The sequence below is a fragment of the Centrocercus urophasianus genome, unplaced genomic scaffold (genome assembly GCF_019232065.1).
Source record: "Centrocercus urophasianus isolate 14NV4802_14NV808 unplaced genomic scaffold, USGS_Curo_1.0 seq_11, whole genome shotgun sequence".
NCBI lineage: Eukaryota > Metazoa > Chordata > Aves > Galliformes > Phasianidae > Centrocercus > Centrocercus urophasianus.
The window spans coordinates 86,583,784-86,607,444 of record NW_024884253.1 but is presented as its reverse complement, the minus strand read 5'-3'; positions in this window follow the sequence as shown (position 1 = coordinate 86,607,444).

The following is a 23,661-nucleotide window of genomic DNA, read 5'->3' as shown; positions in this document are numbered from 1 at the left end:
TTCCACCAGATCAGTCTGATGCATCGGGGAGCAGGCAGCAGAAGGGCTGTTTTGAGCTTGGCCAAGCACCTTTTCCTAATAGAGAGCAGGATGTGACTCGCACCCACTGCAAGACAAGCCAGATCTTTACTTCTCCACAAAATAGTCTTAGTCACGTTTTCTCTTAATCTCTAGCTATTTTCCTTGCACCAGGAGTCACAGGTAATGTCTCTACAGCATCTACGGAGGTCGGGTTGCCACACAGTTACGCCAAGCACCCGAGTTTGTGCCATTCAGCTCCTCTGTGGCCCCGCTGCGTGCCTCCACCGCCATGAAGATGTCTTAACATGACCAAAATGTACAGCGGGAATATCAAACTGCTGCTAACTGCAAATTTTAATTAGAGCATTTGCCTCTGGTGCAATGCAGTAATAAAGAGAAAATGGGTGCATCTGCTTTCTTTTAAGGATCTCTATGCAGGCAGGTACAGGCAGACCTCAGCTTGCTGGCTCCCAGCTGGAAGCTGTGTGTTGCTTTGTATGCAGCGCAGCGCACAGTGCATGAGCAAATAGGCCCTATCGCTCAGCACACCTAAGCTTGCCTAGATGCAAACAGAAAGGAGAATTGTGCCCCTGAACCAAGCAGAAAAAAAAAAAATCCAGATTTTTTTTCTTTACATCCAACACTTGTTCACACTTGTCCTAAGAAAAACAAGTTTGCCAGTATTGCTCTGGTCTTCTCATAGAGATATGCTGTTAGACATTTTCTGGCTTGCTGTTCATCGTATTTAGGTCATTTGCAAGTATTAAGCTATCATCCTCCCGTAGATGATAGCAAGTATAACAGGAGAGTAATATTCAGAGCAGATAAATCACAGTGGGTAGTGGATTATAATAAAGAACTGGCGAAGCCTGCCTGACCCTTTTATCAGTGAGAGCCAGCTTTCGGTAACACCTTTAAATTAGAGTTTACCACATTTGTTTTCTCCAACTGGCTATTTTAAAACAGAATCACAATGCAATAATGGAATGTGAACAGGGACATAAAAGGGTGTAAAGCCAAAAGAAGTGTCTGTTCTTTTTATTAGGAGGTTTACCAAGTGGCTCACCAGTCAACAATCGAGTCACTAACAAAACATAATAAAACATGAGGACTCTGGCAGTTTTAGGGTTGAGTATTTTTTACTTCTGTTCTTTCAAAGATCTTTTGTTCTACTCCTGGTGAGATGGTTTTATCACAGAGGAAACCCAGAAAAGGCTGGGGACAGCAGAGCTCCAGAGAGCACAGGAGAAGCAGCTCCTCTCTAGCACCCAGAACCACAAAACGCACCCATCAGACTTCTCTCCTTGCTCTTGTTCCAACAGCTGGGCAGAAGCCAGGTGATTTCCTGCTCCAGCTCAGAGGCAAGTAGCCTTCCTGCCCTGCCAGGAGGGCTGCTCTTCCCAGCAGGGAGCTACCAACAGGAAATACCAACTCCAGCTTCCAGCAGGACCCAGCCAGCCCTTCCTCATGGTCTGGAGTGCAGATGCTCCCAGAGCTGACAGCTGCCTTAGACCACAGCATGGCGTTTGGGTAAGTCACACTACTCTGCTTTCGTGTTTCATTTCAAGAGCCCACTCAGCCAGAGGAGCTGCCTTGCTCACTCTTTACTTTTCTGCTTTCAGAACCAGATTTAGCAAACAGCAGACCATAACAAATGGCATCGACTCACCCTTCAGTGCCTTCTTTAATGGCAATGAAGAAAGATGCTAAAGACATACAGGTAGATGTTAAGGAGGAAGAATGTGTGTCACATCGGTAAGTTCATCAGTTAATATAAATTAATTTTAAAAAGCACCAACAGAAAACAACATCTTTAGATTATAACAAAGCACAGAGAATATAAACTGCATGTATCTTCGCCTTTTTTCCCTTGCCAGCAAAATTGAGGGAGAACACATAAAGCAACAACATCACAGCTTTTCACGCTGTCAAAAACCAAGATAGAATATGAACATAACTCAGCTTCAAGTGGATCTGAAGAGCCTGAATGCTGAAGTCCATATGCCAGCTTTGTAATTACTAAAACACTGGACCTACCCTTGCTTCTGAGTACTGACCAAGATTAGCAAGTCACTTGAAAGTTTACAGTGGGAAAAGTATATGGATTTATTCTTGTAGCTACATGTGTACAGTAATTATGGCACAGGTAAGCAATAACACATGCCTAAGGCATCAAACTTGGTGAGGCATGAGGCTTACGTGCATATCTACAGTTATGACTTCAGACTTCAAAGCACCTCTACTGCTCAGACAAAATCAGTAGCCTACTTTCTTGTAAAACACGCACAAGGATCTATTACTGTAAAACACATATAGGTGCTTATATAACAGGAGAATTAAAGTGTGGGTACCAGAGCTGTGAAAGTGTAGGGAGGATCCTACTTACAATGTTTTCCTAAAGTGAGCTGACTTCAAAGCAGCAGACAAAAGTTAATGCTGCAGTTAAACTTTGAATCTACCAGCTTTGCTCTGATGCCTGAAGTCGGGTGACTTACAGCAGGCCCCCTTCAAGCTTGTGCTCCCCTTGGAGAAGTGAAGACCATTCCAATACATTACTCACTCGAGAGCTTTCAGACCTATAATCAATCAAGAAAAAGCCATCACAAGTGCATGATCAGTGTCTGTGAGCATGGCAATTGATGGCAAAAATCAATAAACATTTCCCGTTTACATGATTTTTTCAAAACAGGACCACGTTTTACAAAAATACATTTTTCTGAAGATTGGTTTTGAATAGTATCAGCTTCAAAGCAAATGTTTCTGTGAGGGCTGTTACAACATTCGAGTTCTTACATGATCTTCAAGGCGGTAGTGTGACCTAGGAGGCAGCCATAATGAGACACAGACAGCGAATAAAGCACTGATTTAATTATGTTGTTTGATATATTATGACCTCATCTGCTGGTGTTTATACTAATGTAGTGCTTGAAATGCTTTATCGACATATGGGAAGGCACAGTCTCCAGCCTGAAGAGCTTACAGCCTCAAAGACAGAAACCAGATGAAGGGTGTTTTCTTCCTGTAGTTTATTGTATAGTTTAAAGCTTTGCTAATTTCCCTCAGGCCTTAAATATGCATATAAGGCAATAGAGTGAGATGCTGGGGTAATGCTCTAAGCTTTCTGGACAAAATATCTGTAGCATTGTTACTTTCAACCATAACTGAGGACTGCCAATATGGCAAGCCTATGTTTTGACATGCAGCCAACAACAGCAAAACGCAAACACTGTGTGGGGCACAGGGAAGCTATAGCTGCTTATGGTATCTCCACCTAATGCCTCCAGTTCTGGAGATATCTCATGCTCCAGTGTGGGCTTTGTCTCACTCTTGTGTTCCGCTACAGAATTCAGAAGAGAATGGTAGAGAGTCAGTGCAACCCGCTAGTTCCTCCATTAAAGACTACTTCCACTGAGGCAAAAGAGGCATCTCCCCCCCAAAAATTAACAGCTGAGGCTCCAAGTTTGGTTAAATGTATATCTATGCATATCTATTTTTGCACTTCTGATTAAGATTTCCTGAAAAATATGCAGTAAAGTAATTCTTTACGGTGCTAACACCATAAAAAAAACTCTACGAGGAAGTGAATAGTTCTGTGTTCAGTGCACCATCTGCCAAGCACTCAGTAAATAAGGCCATACAATAAATGGTGAGAAACAAAACATCAACAACCTACCCACTCATTAACCACTAGCCATGCTGTGTGCTGAATGATATACAGGCCTTGTATGAAAAAAAAAAAAAAACCAACAGTACACAATCCTCTAATTAAAGGCAATCAAAATGAATATTTACCAAGAGGTTGAATGAGTAGCTTTAATTGTACAATTTTCTTGCCTCCTATTTCTTGGCTTCGCCACCTTCAAGTTCAACCCCGCTCTGTAATCGAAAAGCCTAACTGAAGTCATTATTTATCTTATTTTACTTCTGTACAGGAAACCCACAAAACACATATGGTTGACACACGTTTACCCTCATTAGGTACAAGACCACTGCTTCCACTGACGCCTATCAGAGCATGCAGACACAAAGGCTGAAAAAAAGATACTCTGGCTTACTTTAGTTTGATTTAGTTTTGAAATGGAAAAAGGGCGACCTTCCTCTAAAAAGAGAGTTTTCTGAGCTTCACTGCATTTAAAACTTCTGTTAAAAAAACATGAGGCCTGCTAAGCAAGAATAAAAGATCAAAAGAGTATAAATTTAGTACATTATTACTAGAGAAAAAATATTCACACACACATGCATGTATTTGAAAGCCTTTAAAATGGTACATGGAAATTAACCAGTGAGGAAGCATTTGCACAGCAGAACTGAAAAACAGCTGAGAGAAACTAACAGTAACATGTTTTCATTTTCTTTTCGAATTCTGGTACAAATTCAGCTAATATCACATTGTATGATCTCATACCAGGATAGGAGCCAGAAGTTTCACTTGAAATCTTTTCAGTTATCAGATCTGGAAAGCTTTTCAATCACTTAAGTTTGAGAAGCATTTAAAAACAAACCAAAACCAAAGCAAAAAAAAAAAAAAAAAAAAAAAAAAAAAGAGGGAAAGAAAGAATAAGAAAGACTAGAGATAAAAGGCCAGAGGCTTGAAACATTTATCACTTCATCATACTACTTCATTTGATGCTACATCAGCATCTTTACAGGTACAATGGAATGCCTGCTCTGCTTATATTCTGAGAGGTTTTAGAATAATAAAATTAATGAATGTACAGTGTTAGAAACACACAGAGCAACACGGAGCAACAAGGCCAGGCAATTCATATGAGGTAAAGCTCCTCAGCTAGTATGTTTAGGAACAGAAACATTCCCAAGCATACAGGGAGATTGCCACTATTTATTTCCAGCATTGAAAAGCTGCAGACATGCAGCAGCACTGCTTTGGTGTCAGCCCTGCTGGGTGCCTGAGGAACCAGGATGGGGTCACAAACACCAGAGAACCAGCCCAGACAAAAGTTGAAAGTGGAAGAAGATGGCATGTCCTGGAAAACACATCACCCTGCCTGGAAGAAAATATTTTAACATATTTAAGATGCTACTAAAATAAAACTCTTCCCACCTCCATATAACACAACATAGAAACTTTATGAGGACAGATCAGGGTAAAAAGCACTTTTCTGGCATATATTTGTGTTGCCAACTTCAGCGTATCCCACTGATAAAACTAATATATAACACACTTCACAAACACACTGACAGCCAAGGAAATGCAGGCATGGGGCGAAACTGACAACAACCACTCTCTACCTCACCAAGCTCAGTGCTCTTTTGAAAGTCTATGCCAACTTGAGATATTACAGCAGCCTGAGGCCTGCTCTGCTTTCTGACAGAAGCCACATCTCTCCAGGTGACAGCCCACTTACCCATCACTGAATAAACACTACTCATTCAAAGCCCAAATCTGTAGAACAAGTAAAATCATTTAGTCTTACCTTAAGTGGTGAATCCACAGGCCAGCGTATAACTGAACTTGTTTATAACAAACTTCAAGTCTTAAAAACGTTGGGCTTTTCTTGTTGCTTTTTTTGTTGCTTTTTTTTTTCCTAAGCAAGTCAGCATATGGAAGATTGGAAAAACAGAGCACATTTTAATGCACAAGGCACTCAGGTGTGGATCTGTAAGCTCATGGTAACCCAGCTGCCTGAACCTAGGCACTCCCTCTCTTTGAAACTTAGAAAGTCCAGGACGCATTACCAAAATGTTTCTTCTGCTTTCACACATGCATTCTTCATGCATGCAAACAAACCTAGTAAGCATTTTCATTTCCTTGCCATGTTGAAGTTTCTTCCCTCCAATGGGAGCTGCCATTTGCATGATACTGGTGAATAAAAATGAGAAACCTAGAAATTCAATTTTACCACTACATGTCTTCTCTGTGCAGATCCCTGTTTCAGAATCACAGAATCACAGAATGCTTTGAGTTGGAAGGAACCTTTGAAAGTCATCTAGGCTAACTCCCCTGCAGTAAAAAGAGACATCCATAACTAGATCAGATTCCCCATGACTTGATTTAAACTTGCCTTGAAAGGTTCCAGGGATGGGACATCAACAACACTCGGAAACCTGTTCCAGTGACTCAGCAACCTCACTGCAGAAGATTTTTTCCTTATATGTATCCTAAAGCTGCCCTTCCTGAGTTCGTAGCCATTTCCCCATGTTCTGTCACCACAGACCCTGCTCCAGAGTCTGTCCCCTTCTTTCCTGGAGCTCCCCTTTAGACACTGTAAGGCCGCTATCAGGTCACCTGGCAGCCTTCTCTTCTCCCGGCTGAAGAGCCCCAGTTCTCTCAGCCTGGCTTCCTCAGGAGAGGAGTTCCATCCCGTGGATCACCTCTGTGATCTGGACACACTCCAACAGGTCCATGTCTCTGCAGTACTGAGGACTCCACACGTGGACATAGCAGTCCAGGTGAGGCCTCAGAGCACAGCAGAGGGGCAGGATCACCTCCCTCGACCTGCTGGTCACGCATCTTTTGATGCAGACCAAGGTACTGTTGGCTTCCTGGGCTGCGAAGGCACATTGCTGGCTCATATCCAGCTTGCCATCCACCAGTACCTGCAGGTCTTTTTCGGCAGGGCTGCTCTCAGTCCTTTCATCCCCCAGCTTGTAATGGTAGAGGATGTTGCCTTAACTGAGGTGCAAGACCTTGCATTTGGATTTGTTGAACCTCATGATGTTCTCCTGGGCCCACTGCTCAAGCCTATCTAAGTCTCCCTGGATGGCATCCTCTCCCTCTGGTGTGTCAATCACACTCCACAGCTTGGTGTCATCAGCAGATTCGCTGAGGGTGCACTCCATTCCACTGTCAGCATTACTGAGGAAGATATTAAACAGTATTGGTCCCAGCACTGACCCTTAGGGGACATCACTCATCACTGATCTCATCCAGACACTGAGCCATGGACTATCACCCTCTGGACTTGATCCTGCAGCCAGTTCTTTGTCTACTGAGCAGTTCACCCAAGGTCATCCTTTTTACCTTTCTTAAAAATTGGCGTGTTACCTTTTTTTCCAGTCATCACGGACTTCACCAGATTGCCAGTACCTGCTTTTCCAGTACCAAAGAGAGTGGCTTGGCAACCACATCAGCCAATTCCCTAGGACTCTGGTATGCACCTTATCAGGACCCGTAGACTTGCAGGATGTTCATGTTCCTTAGGTGGTCACAAACCTGATCCTCACTTATAGTGGTAGGGATGTTGCTTTCCCAGTATCCTCCTACCAACCAACATCTGAGGGCTGTGTGACAGTGCTTTCCCATTATATTCCAAATTTCCCCTTCAAAAAAAATTTTTTTGTTATTATTGTCTGCGCAATTCTCACCCCTGTTTTTTCCTCCAGTCCACAAACGTTTTATTCCTGGCTCTCAACTTTGACTTCACTTTTTCTCTCTCACCAACTGCAGAGGATGGAGATTCTCAAACTTACTTTCAGATACAGCCCATCAAAAAGCATCTACAGAGGGAAGAAAGTATTTGTTGTATACTGTTCAACAGAAATACTCCCACTCTCTTCACCCTACTGCATCCTTTCATCCCACTCCTTGTTCGGAGAAGCCACATGAGTTACTGTTTGCATTTGCTTTCTTCCTCTGCTCCAGCCACTCCAACACACTACTGACAGCCCTGCTGTTCCGCTACCTGCCCTGTTCCCCTTCCATGTGCCAAGATGCTCCCACAACTTGCTGTAACCTGCTCCAACTCATTATATGCTTTCACCTTCTCTCCATCAATTGCAGATTTGTGGGTCAAGCAAAGCTTCAGACTTCCTCCCTACCATCTTGGAGGCAATAGTATCATCATCAGAACCATTCCTCCTGTCCCATTTCCTCTGGGTTGCAGAGCTGTAGGCAACAGAGATGTAGGTGACAACATCTCAGTGCTGGCCTTCTGAAGTCCTGCCCAGACTCATGTCTTTTTGGGGGGATTATCTGTCCTCATTCATGTAAGGGAAAGACTCATTTAGGAAGCCATGCCAAGCTGCCCTGGATGACACAGCTTCTATTTTTAGCCCTGCTTAAGTAGATAAAACAAACCTATGCCATTAGAACATTCAATTTAATACAAAGATTCTGCTGCTAATCTTCTAGTAGCAGAGTTCAGTTTTACTAATTCTTAACTATTTACTGTTGTGTCACAGATTGCCTCAAGAGTTATGCGGGCAGTGGTATCTGCTATCCAAAGTTCATACTTCCAGGCACTGCTCAACGTCATTACCTACACAGAATTACAAACAAAATCCTGATCCACCCTACATGGACAAAGTGTGAACCCCTACAGAAATGTTAAGAGCTCTACCACCTTACACTTTTACAACAGAAGTTGGATCTACTCCCGCTGAACAGATTGTACTAAGAAGCACAGATCTCATTCACAGGTCAAAACTTGAATCTGTAAGCATTAAATACTTTCAAGGTAGAAAGAAACGAGAAAGAAATTATTTAATTTCAATATCAGTTACGTGCCATTCTCTCATAATGGCCCTAATGCATCAGTGAGAAACAAAGAGAGCCAGAAGTGAACTCACACCAATACACTTAAAGGGTTTGGCTGCTGGTTTCTCTCTTCCCTTCTGTAGGCAGGGGAGAAGTAAGGGATGGATGCAAGAGAAATCCAAGCCTGTGCTGCAGGTGCCAGAAGCAACGTGTGCATCTCTACTCCCCTTCCACCATTTCAGAATTCTCCATCTATGGCTAAAAGTTACCGAATATAAAAACTCTGTATCAGAGAGGGTTTTGGAAGGCTGAGAGAGGGGTAATTTGTAGCAACCTCACACTACTTTTTATGGGAACCGTCTTTGCACTAAACAGGAACAGAAAATTCTGAAGATTGGTGTTTGTAATTAAGGGGTGTGTCTGCAGCACCTGAAGTCTCTTCTATTCTCACATACATTCATCTGAATTATATCTTCCTGTTTTGACTAATGATCTTCTGAAGTAAGGACCAAGTTAATTATGAATTATGCCATATTCATTCACCTATCCTTCCAGTTGGTAAGGATAATAATTGAATAATACTAATGATAAGGATAATAATTGAAAGAAAGCTTACCGATCTTTCATGCTATAAGAGAAAGCCAAATTGTGTCAGGAGAGCACAAATCTACCCCCAGAAGTAGGTTTTCTTGTTCTCTGTAGCCTCTGCTGTCTCTGGCTGTCAGTAGTTTTATTTGATTTACTGAATGAGCTCAGCGATCGCCCCGTAATGCATGCAGATCACTGAGCACAGCATGCCACTTGCTTACACCCTTTGCCACTATGCAGGGCACACACAATAGCATGTGCCCATCTTAAAATTCCATCTGCAGTGGGTTGGCAGCTGTTGCTTTAGCAGCCAAAAGGTACAGCTATGACTTTGGCCTCACTAAGTCAGCAGTAATAAAAGGTCCATCATAAACAGTCAGTGCAGAAAACTCTGTATTTGCACTTTGCTCATGCAAGTACATTCTCATAAAAATATGCTGTGGTACCATTTATTTCTTCCTAAAGTTATATTTCATTTTTTGTATAGCATTACCATAAAAACTCATCTTCTAAATCATACTGTGTGCATTTGCACACACGTATGTACATGTGTATGCAGCATCTACTTTTATGACTTTGGAAGAAAGCCAGCAAAATCAGGTGTTCCAGCCTGAAAACACTAAGTTTTAAAGTGCACATTCATAGCACTGGGAGCCTAGAGTGAACTAAAAGCACTGGGCCCTGGCAGAGCAGAGACATCCCAACATTCAGCCCCATGCAGAGCAGTACAGGCTCTTCTAATGCTGAGAAAGCCAAATAAAAAGTCACTTCTGCAAAACATTTTGAAGAGGATTTTATTTTATTAGGAATACATTTTAGCTCTATAGAAGAATAGTGAATCTTTTTTTTTTTTTTTTTAATAAAATAAATAAACCACATTGTGTGTTTGCATGTGGAAAAAGTTTGAAACTTAGCTATTGCAATCCTTGTCCAAACTAAAAGCTTAAGAGTGGGGAAAAAAAAGGACATCACAAGCCTTCGTGTTAAAAACATAAAGGAGAGGGGGATGGAACTAACACAAGAAATTGGATTAATTAGACTAATCATAGCCACAACTGCCAAATGTGCTGAGCTCATATGGAGAAGTTCTGCAGCATGTACTAAAAAACACCCTCATAAGCGTGGGTACCACATTGTGACCTCTGAGGTGTATCAGGAAGATCCCATACACACACACACACACACAGAGTACTGCAGGAGTTACGGCTGAGGTTGCTGGCTTGGTATCGGGCAGTTTGTGGTTTATGCAAATAGTTTGGGAATTTGCAATCAGTTCTTATACATCCATGATGTATATAAACTGTAATGCCCTCCTGATGTGCTGGAAATGCATCCAGAGTTACTGCTGCACAGGGCTTGGATTGCTTTGTCTGTGGAGACCTTTTTACACCTGAAGCAGATAGACAGAGCATCTGTGAACACAAATTTCTTCCTGTTATACACTTATATGATTGCATGTGATTAAACTTAAAATGCTGCATTCAATTGCTTTGCTGAGGAATGTGCTACACATTAAACTAGTAATGGAGAAGAAAGCACTGAGTTCCATAATCTAAAATCCCAGCATTCAAAGGATAAAACAGCATCTTTCTCAGCTTAAGTGACTAAGGAAATATATCCATAGAAACTTTTCAATTAGAGGGGTTTGGGCGAAATCACATGAATTTGGACACCTCTGACAGCCACAAAATGATGAAAGCTAAATTTGATGAATCAGCATCATAAAAATGTTCCTCAGATCCTTGACCTTAATAACTGGAACTATTCCTGTGGACCAAGAGGGAGTTCTCCAGCTTCTCCAGCTCAAATAGTAAGAGAGGTCATTAGAAAACCAACACGAAGGAAATATGGTCTGTAAATGTTCATGCACTTTGTGCTGGCTGCCAAGAAACATTTAAAAGCCCAGCTGTTACCAACATCTATGATAGCTTCTTCAAACATGCAGAGGCACACACCTCAAAATCTGTCAGCAGCTAGTGTGAACAAGAAAAGGCCAGAAGACCCAGCTAGTACTTGAAAAAATCCCTTGAAATGTATGCTTTATTGCTTTAGTGTTAAAAATAAAAATGTCTCGGCACCAGAATAGAGATGTTTAGAAAGCAAACCTTTCAGGGTTCATGCTCAAACATGGACTCACTTAAACCAAAGGAAATCTAGATTTTTTTGTTTGGCCCTAAATTCTGACAGCAAAATGTTTGCTTCATTTTCGTGCAACTAAACCTGACAGTACAGATCAACCATATTACATTTTCTTACATACTTTCACAAGGCAGGGAGAACTGAGGAGTTCATGAAAATGCATTAAATAACTGCAGTACATCTTTCATTCATTTAACTTGGGCTGCCTGGTTTCAGGTATCTAAGTCTGAATGATCTGATTTAGGGTTTATCATAACCTGAGCAAATAGGAGAAATCTGTTATTTTTAACACATTCAAAACAATGCTATCTTTATTGGAGATTCACGATGACCAGATAGACTATTTCACTTCATTTTTTATGCGACCATGTGCTTATATTCCATGATGCATCTGACTAACTGAATAATTCAACCAAGACACATGGCTGAGATACTGAAAATACCCTCCTCTGCATAAGCTCTACTATCCAGGCAACCAACAGTAATTTTATTTTAATACTCTTATCTTAAAGAAAAAATTAAGAAGCCCAATCCTTCTCTCCAAAACCCTATCAGAAACACATTTGACAAATGCATATATAAATAATATGCATACAAATAAAGCAGGATCTTTTTAGCATATGGGAGAACATGAGGGAGGAGGAAAGAAACCAATCAATTAAAACACAACAAAATAAATCAGACGACTTAAACACACAGGCACTGCCAAAATTGACCTGGCTGTATGGTCACACAGGTGGCCAGACAGGGTGGTGAAATTCTCCTTTTTCCCCGTTTTTAATTCCAACTGCTTTGTAAAACAGCAGTCTTGAGGAAAATCTTATGTGCATGCTCACAAACACCACACAAACACAAAAGGGTAGTGAGTATATGGAGTACCACCTGTACAGCACCACTACTGTGAGATAAGGCAAGTTTAAGACCAAGTCACTGTGAGATTTCTGAAAAGAGTCTTGATGTTCTTCCCTTCTGCAAGTAGTGCTGTGCTTGTCCCCATAACCAAAAGGTCTCCTTTTGGAAGTCAACTTTTGCTACTATCTTTACCACTCAGAATCATACTGCGGTATCTACACAATGCTGATGTCACCCAAGAGTTTGGGTATATTGTATCCAATAATATTATCAAATAAGTGGAAAATTGAGTTGCATTGATCACAGATATCTGGGGGGAGGGAAGGAAAAAAGCCAGGCCCAGGAACCAAGTGCTTCTCACTCTGTACATTTCTGAAAGGTGCTCTTACACTGTAACAATGATAATGGCTGACCTTGGAACCGTCAAAGAAATAATTTGCATTTGCTCATATCTGTTCAAAGACCTATCCAACATAGCTTTTTCTTCTTTTTTTTTTTTCTTTTCTTAATGGGCTTTTTGTGTTTTTTTGTTTGTCTCTGGGGAGTGAAGTGGGGGTAGTTTGGGGACAAGACTGTATGCAACTTGAGCTGTGGGAATCTCAGGAGAGAAGACAGTCTGAATCTCATCTCACCATCAAGAAACACAATAGAGGTGAGGTAAACCATACAAATCTAGGTCAAGATAACCCTCATGCACTTCGACAATCAACGCAATGCCCCATTTCATTCCATGATGCCTGTCACTCCCACTGGAACAGACAGGGAGGAGGAATAGCAGCAGTTTACATCCATCTCTTGCCACCAAAAAACAAAGTAGCACCAAGATTACTGCATCATGTAATCACGGTAGGAGCAAAAAGAAGATGTTCTATTAACTATCCCCTTAACTCACAGTTCAACAGCAGACTGGGGGAAAGAAGAAACTCTAAGGGCTCATGACAAGTGGGGCTGGATAGGTGCTGTCCCATGCAAGATTTCTGAACAGGGCTGCAAGAAGCTCCTTTTATGAGTCACAACTGGAGGACGTTATCAGACATTCGGATTACAGAAACATTCAGATTAGAGACAGTTAGGGTTGAGAGAAATACATAGCATAGGGGCCCCCTATAGCAGAGTTGGGCTCCCCTTGCCCCAGAAAAGGGCCATGCACATTTCATGCTCATCTCCAGCATGCAGGAGAGACAAGAGCCTTAATTTGCCCCTTACTACTGCTTGTAGATACTTTAAGGAAACCACCCTATACTCCACTACATCTGACTAAGCTGCAAGAGGTTTTTCGCCCAGCACCCCAAAATATTACCCCCCCTCTCCTTTCTTCCCTGCTCAACCCCCAATTTCTTTCAAAAGGGAAAAAAATATTCCAGTAGCACTCAGAAATGCATTCCTACACACATGCTGAAACCAACCCTCACCCAAATCACACAGATTACAAACACGAGAGAAGCTGAAACAGGTACCCAGGGGACGTGTTTGCAAAAAACTACAGTCCTGCAGATCCTCCTGACAGAAAAAAAGGTATGCGAGCCTAGTAGGTTGAAGAAATGATTTCTTAACAATTTCTTAACAGTTCATTTATTTTATACAGATATAAGTAAGCACATAACTTGGGTTATCCTCTGGCTGGTCACAGCCCTGAATTGCAGATAGCTGGAAACCCAGTCTTTAACTGTTGAGTAAATCTTTCACACAAAATTTCATTTACATTATAAAAAGAGACTGAAAAAACTTAAATAAATCCTCGCATGGCAGTTTACCAAGTGCAGATTGCTAAGTCCTTCAACAGAAGTCTGGGAATATAACTTGGAAGCTTGCTCCTTTCAAATTAAAACTAGTATCTCTATGTCTGGGAAAGGCAAGGGCAGCACAGCCTCCATAGATTGCCAGCTAAGCTTGCTCCATGTTGCTGTTTTCCTTGATTTCTTACTACTTTATAAGACGTTCTAAGTATAATCTATATAATGAACATTGTTAATGTTCATTTAATAATTATAATAATTAATTATTATTAATGAATAAAGCACATGACAAAGGAAATATCAAATATAAAGCACTATCACAACACATGCAAGAATGTCCTCAATCATAAATCCTTCAGCTGATCACTAAATGCAAAAGTGGCCTCAGGACTGACAGTGCTTCAATTCTGCTTTATTGTATACAAGTTGAAGCTGAACTGAGACTCAAAGCACAGGCTAATAGGACATCTTGCTTCAAAATGCCCAGAGAAGGAGCCTTGTTTATAATATACAAAAGCTGTTCAGAAAGTAAAGTCCACTATTTTATTATGTTGGCCCACGTCAGTGGCAAATGCTGGTGGTAAGGCAGCAGAGGTTGAACCTTCCTGACAGTATTCCATTACATTTTGTTGCAGGCAACAGACGGCAGCAGAAGGGCAGTCTGACAAAATGGCGACTGACATGGAAGTGTGTATGAAGTACAACATACTGCACCTGGGTCAGGGTAATCTCAAGCACAAATAACAGGCTGGGCAGAGAATGGCTTGAGAGCAGCTCTGAGGAGAAGGATTTGGCAGTGTTGGTTGATGAAATACTCAATATGAGATGGCTGTGTGTGTTTGCAACCCAGTAGGCCAACTGTATCCTGGGTTGCGTCAAGAAAAGTATGGCCAGTAGGCTGAGGGAGGCGATTCTGCTCATCTACTCTTCTCTCATGAGATCCACCTGGAGTACTGCATCCAGTTGTGGGGCGCCCAAAACAAGAATGACACGGAGCTATTGGAGTGGATCCAGAGGAGGGCCATGAAGATGATCAGAGGGCTGGAGCACCTCTCAGCTGAGAGAGTCAGGGCTCTTCAGCCTGGAGAGAAGGCTCTGGAGGGACCTTACCGAGGCCTTCCAGTATCTGAAGGGGGTCTGTGGAAAAGCTGGGGAGGGGCTTTTTTATAAGGGCTTGTAGTGACAGGACAAGGGGAAATGGCTTTAAACTGGAAGAAGGTAGATTTAGACTAGATATTAGGGAGGCTTCTTTATTGTGTTGCGGTGAGACACTGGAACAGGTTGCCAAGAGAGGTTGTGGACTCCCCCATCCTGTTCAAGGCCAGGCTGGATGGGGCTTTGAGCAACCTGGTCTACTGGGAGGTGTCCCTGGCTATGGCATATCCCTTCCTGAATTTTTTCTTCTGCTGCAAGTTGCTAGAGTAGAAGCTGCCAGAGAGAGAAGATTATTGTTGGTTTTTTAACTACAGAGAGCCTTGTAACATACAAGACTGGACCAACTCTTTCATTATCATAAAAATATTGGATATTTCTCAATTCTCAGCAGAGAAATGGTTAAAATAAAATAAATAAAATACCAAATATTAAATACCAAGCATTTCTGTCTCTGAATACAACACTACACAGACGCAAAGGGCAGCTCACACTCATCTGACCCACAGTAAAAGAAATCAAGACTTGCATTCAGATAATGCTTGGAAATTTTCTCTGGTATTATTTTAATAATATATTCCTATTTAGCTTCTTTCCCAGCTCTGATTGGTATTTTCTGACAAGAATTTCATTCATCCAAAAAAGAATCCTAATCAGCTGAACAAAAATGTTTCTGAAAACAACAGATCCAATTAGCTGGCAAGGAAACACAGTCACCAGGCCAGGTTCCCACTAGTTTCCCAGGCAGGCAGAGGGACCTAACCTTCCTCCCTGTAAAGCCTAGATGAACTCTGGGTTTTGTAGCAAGAGCTCCCCGAAACAGTATGGAGCACAGTCTAGGAAGAACACAACCAACAGGATTTTAGTAGGAAGTTTTTCACTCAGAGGGTGGTGAGGCACTGGAACAGGTTGCCCAAGCAGGCTGTGGATGCCCCATCCTTGAGGGCATTCAAGACCAGGCTGGATGTGGCTCTGGGCAGCCTGGTCTGTTGGTTGGTGACCCTGAACATAGCAGGGGGGTTGAAACTAGATGATCTTTGAGGTCCTTTTCAACCCAGACCATCCTAAGATTCCACGATTTAGAGACAGACATCCCTAGTCTGCAAAGCACAAGGTGCTGTAGATATAAAATTGGCATCTTGGTTCAACGGTGGAAAAGGCAGCTGAAGAACAGCAGGCATGGGTACACACACAAACAGAGGTACAGAAACAGTGCATTTACAGCTCTGCACAGAGGTAAGCATCAAACATAACTTGATTTTCTAGTGGACATGAAATGAGTTGGCTCAAAGGCTGCTAACAGGAATGTCAGCCCTGCACTGTTTCTGTGCTGGTGTACTGTCCATCCTAATTTGGGGGCCCAAGACAGCAATTCTGCCTTTTTCTACATAAAAACACCAACTTACATGGAGATGGTTCAAGAATTTCTGAAACAAAATGGCACAATAGTTCCAGTAATGTACAGGACACCAGCCACACACAGATCTGTCACTTCTGCAAAGCGCCAGGAGAGATGCAAATCCATAAGAGATGGGCAGTACTGATAAAGCCTAACGTATGCTCCAGAAGAAAAACCCATGCAAACCATCAAGACAGGAAACAGCTATTTCTATTTTTATTATTATTATTATTATTATTATTATTTATTTATTTTAATTTTTTTGCTTATTGGTTGGATGTTTAGGAGACAAAGGTTTATAATGGGCTCTGTGTCAGCTACTCTGGAGTTCGTATTTCACAGAAAAGCATGCCAGCCATCACAGTATTTTGCCAACAATCACAGTATTTTGCTTGAGATCACCAGTATTTCTGAAGTTGTTTTTGAAATAGTTTTATCAGAACAACCTTAAAAGCATTCAGAATCAATGCTGGCTCTTAATATTAAAACCTTAATTCTCTTTCTCCCTCCACGCCTTTCCAACCTTCCATTAAAGACAGTCAAGTCCCATTTTCCTTCCAATGCTTTATGCTTTCTTGGCAAAGACCAGACTGCAAAGCTTATCAGAAAACAGAATGGAGGAAGGAAGGATGAAACACAGCAGGAGAGCTGTGCCTAAGGCTGATGAGTTGAACACAATTTAGCTTACAGTTAACACACAGCAGGACTTTCGTAATGTCCTTTATCACCTCTGAAGCCACTTCCTCATTACTCATTAGCCTTACACATAACTAGACAAGGAAAGATGCTTCTGTGCAAAATGGAAAACCATTAGCACAGTATCACAAATTAGCAAAAATAAGATGATTTTCAGAAAAGAATCTGATTCTTGTTTCTGTTCGTTAGAGGATAGAAAGAACAATACATCCAACTGCAGGCAATCTGAAGCAACGACCCCAAACATCTTGTGTAAAACTTCCACTGGACTGCACATAATCTCTGAGGAGAACTAAAGAAACTCGTGCTGCTTTGCGACAACCGGTTCTCAATCTTATCTCACGTACATTACAGATTTATACTCTTAGTTTGTCCTAAATATCTAAATATGGGGGTGGGCATCTACAGAGAATATAAGAAATCAGTGTAATGCACATTTCAATTTTGCTCATTCCTGAAACCCACTGTTAAAAATGCACAATTGAAAAATTGGTTTCACCATCACAGACGATAAATCTGTGTCACTAGATAAAGACAACTAACTAATCAAAGCCAAGAATCAAAAACGTTTCAGTGCCAAGCACCAATCAACACAGCATTTTCTCTATCTGGTTTTGAACTCTGCTTGTACATAGCAAAAGTAAAACAAGCTGATAACATTTGTGCTTTCTCACTATTGAAATTGGGTTCGTATGCACCTGTGAGAAAGCAACGGGCATATTGCAAGTCCTTAGCTGTCTTTGCCAAATTAAGGTATGTTCTTAATGACAAACAGAAGTCTGAAAAAAAAACTATGCCTAGGGAGAGCAGAATGTCTTCAAATCAGAGCTATGTGTGAAAGAAAGAAAATGACCAGATCCTTTATATTCCACAAAACAACAATTTAAGCTTTAGCTGGAAAAAAAAAAGAAAATCCTTCTGAATGTTGATGACAGAACAAAGACCATTTACCTACACATAAGTAACAATCACAGCAAAACCCAGCCACTAAGCTTCCTCCCTTCTGCTAATCCCCTATACTATTCACTTCTTTCAACTGACTGTTTCTTCTCATTTGACCTGTTTAACCTCACGGTTTAAGCTTTCTACTCCCAGACCACTTCTGCTGCTCTCTCCAGTCACAAACAGGCTTCCATTAGAGCTATTGTCAGCCTGGAGGAATGTTAATTGTTGTAGAAATTACACTGTAAAAATCAATGTCACCAAAAAAAAAAGAGCTGAGCAACAGAAACTCAACCACTAGTCCGTCACATTCGGTTCAGTTGACATCACTGAGAAAATACAAAAAGCAAATCAAAACAGAGGCTTTGTTTTGGGACACAAAAAAAAAAAAAAAGGAAGAACATTACACATCTGAAACAAAAAGTTCAGTATGACAATAAAAAAACAACTCAGGAGATGAAATGACATGATGCAAGAACACACGGAAACCACAAACAGAAATCTTGGCACAGATTAACACCAAAAGATGTAGATATGATTGTCTGAAATAAAATATTGCCCATCCTAACACAAGAGGCTTATTTTTCCTGATTGTGCAATTGGGCACTTGTCCCAGATCGTTCACATGTGCATACTATGGAAACACCCAATGGGGTTTTGTTTGTTTCTTTGTGTTTTGCTGTGTTTTTTGTTTGTTTTTGTTGCTGCTGTTGTTGTTGTTCTGGTGTTTTTTTGTAATAATTTATGTCCAGACATGACTTAGTATTTAAAAGGTGCTTCTATGTAAAATCAAGTGCAATTTTACAGTATAGTTCTAGTAGCTTCATTTATTGGGCCTCGATGAACTAAAGTTTAATACATGTGTAAATGGCCAGGAACACTGTTCTAGCCATACACCTGTTGCACAAGTCACTGCCAGTAGTGCCTGCCCTAGGAAATCACTGAGCACAGGCAACCTTGCCAAGATGACTGGTGGAATCAGCAACCAAGACAGAGAGGCTCACGAAGAGGGAAACATAAGAACACGTGCTCAAATGGCTTCTTTTCAGAGACCCAGCAGTTAGATGCAAACCTTTTTTAAGCCTAGTGGAAAAGACATGCACACAAGGCACCAGTAAATTACAGAAGACATTATAGCAACCTGCCACAGCCAAAATGTTGTGGCCTCTGCACCGGGCTCAGTACTCAGCTTCTGCCTCCACCTCTTCCCACCACAAAATATCCTTGCTAAATGCAAGATGAGTTTGTGGCCTCACCGCAGTCCAACTAGAAGTAATTTGCTCTCCAGCTTCCCTCCAGCTACCAGATTTTCAGATTGCCCTTGAGTCTGATTTTAAAAAAGGCAACTTTCCAGAGGGTGAATCCCCTGCTGCAGTTGGAACAGACCACGAGGGTCAGATCCGAAACTGCGACCTCTGCACAAGGCTCACAGAGATACCTGAACGCTTCTTTTCATCACGAGTGAAAAAGCAAAGGATAAAAGGACATACCACGAGCATGGCCTTTCTTATTACGCCATCACGAGTGATGTCTCAGACAGAAATGAATGTCTGTCAATAGTGGCATCATTTCAAATTTCTCTTAGAGGTTTTAATTTAATATTCTGTTTAAAATGCTTAATAAGGAACCAGTATGCCTGCTCTATTTCAGTTCTCTAGATTTGCCTTCATTCCAACACTAGCTGTACTTTGTTTAGGTGACAAGACTTTGGCAGCAGGGAGGGAAATTACAGTGATAGCCTCAGTGAGCTGAGCCCCTCAGCTGCCGCATGTAGATCAGAGCCAGCCCCAGCTGCTCCACAAGGGATGCACCACTGCCCAGAGCCCAGCCATGAGTGACGCTCGTTGTGCCTCTATAAGAGATATAAGGAAGGAGAAACTGCTGGGCAACAGCAGCTGGGAGAGAAGAAGACCAGTGTTGAGAGAAACAGCCCTGCAGCCACCATGGCCAATGCAGAAGGAGGGCAGGAGGTGCTCCAGGTATGGAGCAGAAGTTTTCTGCAGCCCAAGAGAGGCCCACAGTGGAGCAGGCCGTCCCCCTGCAGCCCATGGGCACCACAGGGAGCATGGAGGAGCCCATGATGGAGCAGTGGATGTGTCCTGAAGTAAGCCATAGCTCATGGAGAGCCTCCACAGCCATAGGCCCCGTGCCAGAGCTGCAGCCCATGGAGAGGCCATGGCCGATATGGCCTGTCCTGAGGAGAGGGAGTAAGGGAGCAGAACAGTGGAACTGAGCAGCCCAACAGCATTAAAGCACTCCACTTTCGTGCACAAGACACACGGCACAGCCCTTTCAGGTGCAGACACGTTGATATTTTGATGGGTTTTGACATCATCTTCTTTGAATTCTTAAAAGAAAGGCACCTCTACTATATTTTTACCATCACAGCGGATCTCCACAGGCAGCAGGTTGACTCTCAGCTAGAGGTTTCCTAGGAAGCCCACACTCATCGTGTTTCCTGTGAAAATCCATGCTGGCGCATCAGTACTAACTGTACTTCACAGGGCAATTCCCTTTTCATTGGCAGTTTAGCTTACCACTATGTTGCCTCCAGAGGCTCAGCAACTGTATTCACCCCTCCTCGATTCCCACCTCCTCCTAAGAAAGTAATTTTAACCTTTTTGTTACTTCATTAACCCAAGTGAGAGAATGCATGTATATGCGAGTGAGCATGCAATAGAAAGGAAGGTTCAAAGCCATCCCCAATGCAAATCTTTTATTGGTGCTGTAAAATCAGAATCAGACAGCCTGTTTCTTTCATCACATCACTTGCACACAATCAGTTGCACCTGACAACAGGCTGTCATAACTTCTTTCAGAAGGATACTGGTTTGTCTTGTTGCAATCCCTTCTGAAACCGTCTAGTCTGACATTCAAGGGGAAAGGTGAAACGAACTGCATCATTGCTGGAGTTTGCCTTTAAACAGAATATAAGGAGTGGAAATGACTGGGAATCCATGCATCAAGGCAAGAAAATGCTAATGAGATGTTTCAAACCTCTTCCCAGGTAACTGTTTGCTGGAGACACCTTCAGACTTGAAAGCACAGTCTTGATTAAGCTATTTCCACTAAGAAAGAAAAAAAAAAGTTACTTAAATCAAATCATTATGGAAACCTCCTTTAAATACCACTGCCTGCAATCTCACTAAGTCCCAGCTGCAACTCCTAAAGATTTCAATAAAACCTTTGTCTGGGAAAAGGAGTGCTAGATTTGGCCCAATTTAATGCATTAACTCTGTGGTAGGTGAAAAGCTGAGACATAGAGACATTGTGAAACTGCCCTCATAGCCAACAAGATAAGAGAAAACGGCAGTGTTCTTCCCTGCAGTGTGCAGAAGTGTGACGGGAGGACAGGAAAATTAAAGAAGAGCAGGGAACAGGAGTTGTAGGCTAAAAAATATTTAATATTCTCCCAGCATTGGCTGGCCAGGATTGCGGTGCGCTTGTTAGCAAAGCTGGCTGGAGCAGAAGGCTGAAAAAGCTTCAAGGGGGTGTGGGTGGTCAGGGGGCGTTATGGGCCATGCTTATACAAGTTCATGAGGTTCAGTAAATTCTTCTGCCAGCTCCTCCAGGCTGGGGGCAAACAGAGATAACCTAGGCTTAACCCGACTGCAAGCAAATCTTCCCTTTTCACCCTCACCCTCAATTAGCAAGCTTAAATCCAGGGAGTCTAAAAATAAACTATGAAATCACTTCAGTTACAGCTCTAGTAATGCACTTCTCCATAAACTTCTCCATATCACTGAAATGCTCCAAGCCTCATTTGTTAAAGCTGATTTGTTAAAAAACAAGTAAAAGTATGGGAGGAGTGAAGAGGCTTAGCTTCCAGAAAACCTCTACTCTTCTATCAGTTTTTATAACCTCACAATAAGCTAGGTATTCCTGACTACACTACTGTTATCTGCTTCTGCTTTTAAGATAAGCAATGCTAAAATAGCTAGCTGAAGAACTTTTCAGGTAAGATAGCTTTCTTGCACTTCAAAACTGAGGACTAATAGGCTTGTTTCAGAATGACAGGATCTTTTTTCTCTTCCCGTCCCCCAGCTGTGAACATTCATGCTCACAGCAGTCTCTGACATCAAGACCACCCGGATTCATCTTCATCTCTCAACCATCTGCCTCTGCTGTGCCCAGATAAGAATCTAGACAGATCTTATTATTATTTTATCCATAACTTGTCTAAACCTTCACCAGCAAAACACTGACTCATTCCATCTTTAAGCACCTAAAGAATGTAAAGGAAGAGAAATTAACTAATGGATGTGGAAGTTAAACATGTAACAACACAAACTTGCAAGCTAGACAATAAAAGTCAGATCAACAACACAAGTTTTTAAAGCTGATGAAAATTCAAGTCCTAAAAATAGAAGCCAGAGGAATCATGACTGATGCATTGCTTTCTACCATCAGATGATATCTAGCAAAATTTGCCCTTAATAATCCCTCATCAGCCCAAAACAATATCATTGAATACAGAACAAGCATCTACTTCATATCCAGAAAATGTCAGCGCCCCTCCTTGGCCTGCAGCAAGAAAGTAAAAAGAAATAAAAAATCCACTCACACTGAAATACAATTTTAGGCAAGATTCTCCTAAGAAAACAAAACGTTGGCAAATACATAACTCCTTCAACTCAGGTGGTAGTACCAAAGAAAGCTGAAGTAAGCTTGATTGTTGCAAACATTCTGAGCCTCGGTAAAAAGCTGGTGGATCATAAGCAGTCATCACTTCGAACTTACAAATGAACTTTAATGCTACAGCATGCTCGTTCTTCCCTCATGACTTCAGCCCACATCTCTACAGCTACTTCAGTGACAAATTGGGGCAGCTCTCCTTTGGGTACAATTACACGGTCTGGATCACAAAAGCTTCTGGTGAGAAACAGGAAGCACAAACCACTGGCGTTTATTTTGACAATTACTATTCTGTGTACAGAAGAAACTTCTGCTTGTGCATATTAGCAGATCACATCTTAATGCTCACCATCTTGCTTAGCAGAATGCATTAACAGTTGTTAACGGTGGCAATGTACAAGGCTCTTCTACTCTGAAGGAAGCCTACAGTGCTGTCCCACAGATCATGTCAGATGTTTGAAAAGACAGAGGAACCTCTTAAAAACATACTTGAAAATAAGAAGAAAAAACAACACACCACCCTTCAGATTACAGGAAAACCTTCACCCATCAGTTTGACAGTTCACACACCAGTATGACAAGATCATCATACCTGAACAAATGTGCTGCGTTAGCACACTGGAAGAGCTCCCTAACAGACCGCTAATTACACTGGAATTTAGCCACCAGAAATACTCCGTTTTGAATGTTACAAAAGTAAAAACATTTAAATTTCCAGTGTTATAAATGATAACACAGAATCAAAAGGCTATTGTAAGCTACTGTATGAGCTACTTCTACGGTGTTACTCTCAACCTATTTTTGTTCCATTTTTCTTGAGCAGGAAATTCATTCCTGCAACCCCAAGTGGAGCAGGAGGAAACGAGGATGTCATTAACAGAGGGCAACAGCTCTAATACACGATCACCTCCATGCTACAAGCTTGAAAAAGAGACATATTCAGCAGGGGCAAGTCCAGGAATTCATTGGCTTTCCTCAACAATACAAGGATAATCTGCTTTTTGTTATTCATAAAATAATGAAGAAGTCATTAATTAAAAATCCACTGTAAATTCATTGAGTGC